Source organism: Calonectris borealis, chromosome W, assembly GCF_964195595.1.
Source record: "Calonectris borealis chromosome W, bCalBor7.hap1.2, whole genome shotgun sequence".
NCBI lineage: Eukaryota > Metazoa > Chordata > Aves > Procellariiformes > Procellariidae > Calonectris > Calonectris borealis.
The window spans coordinates 42,732,808-42,739,300 of NC_134351.1; positions in this window are offsets into that span (position 1 = coordinate 42,732,808).

The following is a 6,493-nucleotide window of genomic DNA, read 5'->3' on the forward strand; positions in this document are numbered from 1 at the left end:
TTGTATCGGTATTTAATGTACAAAGTGAGGATTTTCCTTTCAAAGCAAAGAACATGTATTGAGATAGGTAAAGAATTTTCTGTGGTTCAGTCACAGCAGAATTACACAGGAACACATATTAATAGCCTACCCAGGTAGAGAAAGGGCATTACTCTCTAGAGTATAAAAGGAGATTTTGAAAGTTAAATCAGGGCATTTCTTGGGGGTTAAAAAAAAAAAGCCCATTGTGTCACTGAGCCCAAGTTCATATTTACATTCTTAGCTCAGGGCCATATACTTCTATTATATACTTCTCCATCAGAAATTGATGTTATGTTCTGCAATTGCAATGCAACAAGACAGCTTTGCTGCATGGCACTGCAGTTGTTTTTGCACACGTTCAGCAAGTTTAGTGGAGCCTGAATAGGTTGGTTTGCTGATCAAATGTGGCTCATTTGGGCAATTAAAGAGCAATAAATCAGACAGTTCCTCAAAGTGTAGGATTCTCAAGACACCTGCATATCCATGGTGGAAAAAGGCCATCAGCTTTTCTTCCAGTTTTTCTTCCAAGGCTGCTGGGCCCTGGAAATCCCCACGGAAGGAGCACAGCAGTAAGATTCCATCTTGTCCTGGTTTCGGCTGGGATAGGGTTAAATTTCTTCCTAGTGCTGTGTTTTGGATTTAGTATGAGGAGAATGTTGATAACACACTGATGTTTTCAGTTGTTGCTAAGTGCCCTCCTAGTCCAAGGACAGCTCCCATGCCTACTGACTGAGCTAGGTACACAAGATGGGAGGGAACATAATCAGGACAGCCAGCCCAGCTGGCTAATGGGGTATTCCATACCATGTGACGTCATGCTCAGTATATGAACGGTAGGCGTGATCCAGGAAGTACCGATCGCTACTTGGTTATCGGTCAGCGTGGGTGGTGAACAATTGCATTGTGCATCACTCATTTTGTATATTCTATCACTATTATTATTATTATTTTCCCTTTTCTGTTCTATTAAACTGTCTTTATCTCAACCCAAGAGTTTTTCTCACTCTTACCCTTCCAATTCTCTCTCAGTCCCGCTGGGGGTGGGGGGAGTGAGTGAACGGCTGCGTGGTATTTGGCTGCCTGCCAGATTAAACCACGACAGTCCTTTTTTGCGCCCAACGTGGGGCTTGAAGGGTTGAGATAACGATAGATCTGACCAAAGTGTGTTAAGACTAAATTGTTATAAGCATTCGTTATATTGATTGGTCACAATGTTGATGTATTGGCTGTCAAAGTAGTGGGGCTGGCTCTCAATGTTGGGTCATGTAATACCTTCCTTGCAGTATGTGTTCCCTTTTGTGCTTTTTATCATTATTCAGAACTGGGCCAAGATTATCATTTTGCTGCTGTTTTATGAGGTGATAAAATCATTGGAAACAAGTCTAATCTGGTATATGGACTCGGCACTGCTGTCATTTCTGTACCTCAGGAATCACCTCTTAGAAATTATTAGTAATTGCACTTTTTTATCCTCGGAGAATGAATTTAAGGGGGAGACAGGATGGGACACTCTCTCCCACTTGTTCATCTTCCCTTCCATATTGTCAGAAACTCCTTGTTCTTCTATCCTCTTCACGAAGATGTCCACAATATTCCCTGAGAATTTTGAATATCCTTGGGATATTCAAACAAGCATGTTCATATTGCTAGGTCTCCTGAATGTGGTTTAGGGTTAAACAACTATTCAGGAATACAGTCCAGAGATCAACCCTCAGCAACAAGAAAAGAGGGAGGGCGAACGGCGTTGCCTCGTCGGGGCGGGCGGAGCGGTGAATCTCAGGGGCGGCGGGCAGCAGGAGATCAACCCCGGCAACAGACACGGTAGATACTCAAAACCCCACGACAGGTACTGCGGCTACTTCAACCCCCACGACAACCCCTGTGGCTACTCAAACCCCGGCAACAGTCACCGTAGCTTCTCCAACCCCTGCAACAGGCACTGCAGCCACTCAAGCTCCGGCAACAGGCACTACAGTTACTCCAACCCCCATGACAAGCACTGCAGCTACCCAAACCCCAGCAACAGGCACTATAGCTGAACCAGAGGACCAACCCTTGCTGGTATCAGTCGCCCCTGTACAGAAGAGGAAATCTTGGAAGCGGAGATCAGGTCGTTTAGAAAGGGATGATGGAAGAGCAGAGACATCACGAGGAGAGGAGGAGGAAGAGGAAGAACTCATAAACGAGACGGAAACCACCCGATCCCTATCCCTGAGTGAGCTGCGAGATATGCAGAAAGATTTCAGCCGTCGTCCAGGCGAGCACATTGTTACCTGGCTGCTCCGATGCTGGGATAATGGGGCCAGTAGCCTGGAATTAGAGGGGAAAGAAGCCAAACAGCTGGGATCCCTTGCTAGGGAAGGAGGCATTGACAAAGCAATTGGAAAAGGGACATAGGTCCTCAGCCTCTGGAGGCGACTCCTGTCAGGCGTAAAGGAAAGGTATCCCTTCAAGGAAGATGTTATATATCGCCCAGGCAAATGGACCACTATGGAGAGAGGTATCCAGCACCTGAGAGAACTAGGTATGCTGGAGGTGGTTTATAGTGACCTGGACAATGACCAAATGCCCAAAGATCCAGATGAAGTCCAGTGCATGCAACCCATGTTCCGGAAATTAGTATGGAGCGCACCAGCGTCATATGCCAGTTCGTTGGCAGTACTGTGCTGGAAAGAGGAAGAAGCACCAACGGTGGATGAGGTGGTTAGCAGACTTCGGGAATACGAAGAAAGTGTCACCTCCTCCCTTGTCTCAGCTGTGGAGAAACTGTCCCGGGAGGTCCAGCAACTCAAAGAGGATAGGTCCTATTCTCCACCTGTATGGACCAGTATCTCAGCCATTAAGAGTCAGCGTTCTTCTGCTCAAGAGAAAGGATATAGAAAGTACACACCACGGGGCACCCTGTGGTTTTACCTGCATGACAACAGAGAGGACATGAGGCAGTGGGATGGAAAACCTACCTTGACCCTAGAGGCACGTGTACGTGAGTTGCAAGGAAAAACAATCACACAAGGGGGTTCTCCCAGGAAAAATGCTGCTCCAGTTTTCAGGAAAAACCTGTCTCACGACGGTCCAGTTTCCAGTGAACAGTTCCCCAGACAGAGTAGAAGGGCTGATCTTACTTTGGATTGTAATGAAGAAATTCTTGACTCACGTTTGCAAGAAGTGAGAAACGGATACTATAACCAGAACTAGAGGGGCCCTGCCTCCAGCCAGGAGGAGGAAAGGGACAACCGGGTTTACTGGACTGTGTGGATTCGATGGCCTGGCACATCAGACCCACAGGAGTATAAGGCTCTCGTAGACACTGGTGCACAGTGCACCCTGATGCCATCAAGCTATAAAGGGGCAGAACCCATTTGTATTTCTGGAGTGATAGGGGGATCCCAAGAGTTAACTGTATTGGAGGCCGAAGTGAGCCTAACCGGGAATGAGTGGCAGAAGCACCCCATTGTGACTGACTCCGTGCATCCTTGGCATAGACTAACTCAGGAGAGGGCATTTCAAGGACCCAAAAGGGTACCGGTGGGCTTTTGGTATAGCTGCCCTGGAGACGGAGGAAATTAAACAGCTGTCCACCTTGCCTGGTCTCTCAGAGGACCCTTCTGTTGTGGGGTTGTTGAGGGTTGAAGAACAACAGGTACCAATCGCTACCACAACAGTGCACCGGCGACAAAATCGCACCAACCGAGACTCCCTGATCCCCATCCATGAGCTGATTCGTCGACTGGAGAGCCAAGGAGTGATCAGCAAGACTCGCTCACCCTTTAACAGTCCCATATGGCCAGCGCGAAAGTCTAATGGAGAGTGGAGACTAACAGTAGACTACTGTGGCCTGAACGAAGTCACGCCACCACTGAGTGCTGCCATGCCGGACATGCTAGAACTTCAATACGAACTGGAGTCAAAGGCAGCCAAGTGGTACGCCACAATTGACATTGCTAATGCCTTCTTCTCAATCCCTTTGGCGGCAGAGTGCAGGCCACAGTTTTCTTTCACTTGGAGGGGCGTCCAGTACACTTGGAACCGACTGCCCCAGGGGTGGAAACACAGCCCTACCATTTGCCATGGACTGATCCACACCACACTGGAACAGGGGGAGGCTCCAGAACACCTGCAATACATTGATGACATCATTGTGTGGGGCAGCACAGCAGAAGTTGTTTTTGAGAAAGGGGAGAGAATAGTCCAAATCCTTCTGAAGGCCGGTTTTGTCATAAAACAAAATAAGGTCAAGGGACCTGCACAGGAGATCCAGATTTTAGGAATAAAATGGCAAGATGGACGTCATCAGATCCCAATGGATGTGATCAACAAAATAACAGCCATGTCCCCACCAACTAGCAAAAAGGAAACACAAGCTTTCTTAGGCGTTGTGGGCTTTTGGAGAATGCATATTCCAGATTACAGCCTATTTGTAAGCCCTCTCTATCACGTGACCAGGAAGAAGAACGATTTCAAATGGGGCCCTGAGCAACAACAAGCCTTTGAACAAAGTAAACAGGAGATAGTTCAGGCAGTAGCCCTTGGGCCAGTCCAGGCAGGACAAGATGTGAAGAATGTGCTCTACACCACAGCTGGGGAGAATGGCCCTACCTGGAGCCTCTGGCAGAAAGCACCAGGGGAGACTTGAGGTCGACCCTTAGGGTTCTGGAGTCGGGGATACAGAGGATCGGAGGCCCGCTACACTCCAACTGAGAAGGAGATATTGGCAGCATATGAAGGGATTCGAGCTGCTTCGGAAGTGGTTGGTACTGAAGCACAGCTCCTCCTGGCACCCCGACTGCCGGTGCTGGGCTGGATGTTCCAAGGGAGGGTCCCCTCTACACATCATGCAACCGATGCTACGTGGAGTAAGTGGGTCGCACTGATCACACAACGGGCCCGAATAGGAAACCCCAGTCGCCCAGGAATCTTGGAAGTGATCACAAACTGGCCTGAAGGCAAAGATTTTGGAATATCCCCAGAGGAGGAGGTGACACGTGCTGAAGAAGCCCCACTGTATAATAAACTACCAGAAAACGAGAAGCAATATGCCCTGTTCACTGATGGGTCCTGTCGCCTTGTGGGAAAGCATCGGAGGTGGAAAGCTGCTGTATGGAATCCTATACGCCAAGTGGCAGAAACTGCTGAAGGAGAAGGTGAATCGAGCCAGTTTGCAGAGGTGAAAGCCATCCAGCTGGCCTTGGACATTGCTGAACGAGAAAAATGGCCAGTACTTTATCTCTATACTGACTCATGGATGGTGGCAAATGCCCTGTGGGGGTGGTTGCAGCAGTGGAAGCAGAACAACTGGCAGCGCAGAGGTAAACCCATCTGGGCTGCCGCATTGTGGCAAGATATTGCTGCCCGAGTAGAGAACCTGGCTGTAAAAGTACATCACGTAGATGCTCACGTACCCAAGAGTCGGGCCACTGAAGAACACTAAAACAACCAGCAGGTGGACCAGGCTGCTAAGATTGAAGTGGCCCAGGTGGATCTGGACTGGCAACAGAAGGGTGAATTATTTATAGCTCTGTGGGCCTATGATGCGTCAGGCCATCAAGGAAGAGATGCAACATACAGATGGGCTCGTGATCGAGGGGTGGACTTGACCGTGGACGCTATTGTACAGGTTATCCATGAATGTGAAACATGCGCTGCAATTAAACAAGCCAAGTGAGTAAGGTCTCTTTGGTATGGAGGACGATGGTTGAAATACAAATATGGGGAGGCCTGGCAGATTGATTATATCACACTCCCACAAACCCGCCATGGCAAGCGCTATGTGCTCACCATGGTGGAAGCAACCACCGGATGGCTAGAAACACACCCTATGCCCCATGCCACTGCCCGGAACACCATCCTGGGCCTTGAAAAGCAAGTCCTATGGCGACATGGCACCCCAGAAAGAATTGAGTCAGACAACGGGATTCATTTCCGAAACACCCTCATAGACACCTGGGCCAAAGAGCATGGCATTGAGTGGGTCTATCACATCCCCTACCATGCACCAGCCTCCGGAAAAATCAAACGATACAATGGACTGCTAAAGACAACACTGAGGGCAATGGGTGGTGGGACATTCAAGCATTGGGATACACATTTAGCAAAAGCCACCTGGTTAGTCAACACTAGGGGGTCTGTTAATCGAGCTGGCCCTGCCCAATCAAGACTCTTACGTACTGTAGAGGGAGATAAAGTCCCTGTCGTGCACACAAGAAATATGCTGGGGAAGACAGTCTGGGTTACTCCTGCCTCTGGCAAGGGAAAACCCATCCGTGGGATTGCTTTTGCTCAGGGACCTGGGTGCACTTGGTGGGTAATGCAAAAGGATGGGGAAGTCCGGTGTGTACCTCAAGGGGATTTGATTTTGGGTGAAAATAGCCAATGAACTGAATTTTATGATGTCAGTTGTTATATGATATTGTATATCATTATTTCTATGGTTGCTATCAATGGTATAGAAGTGAAAATCACCCAGATGATTAAC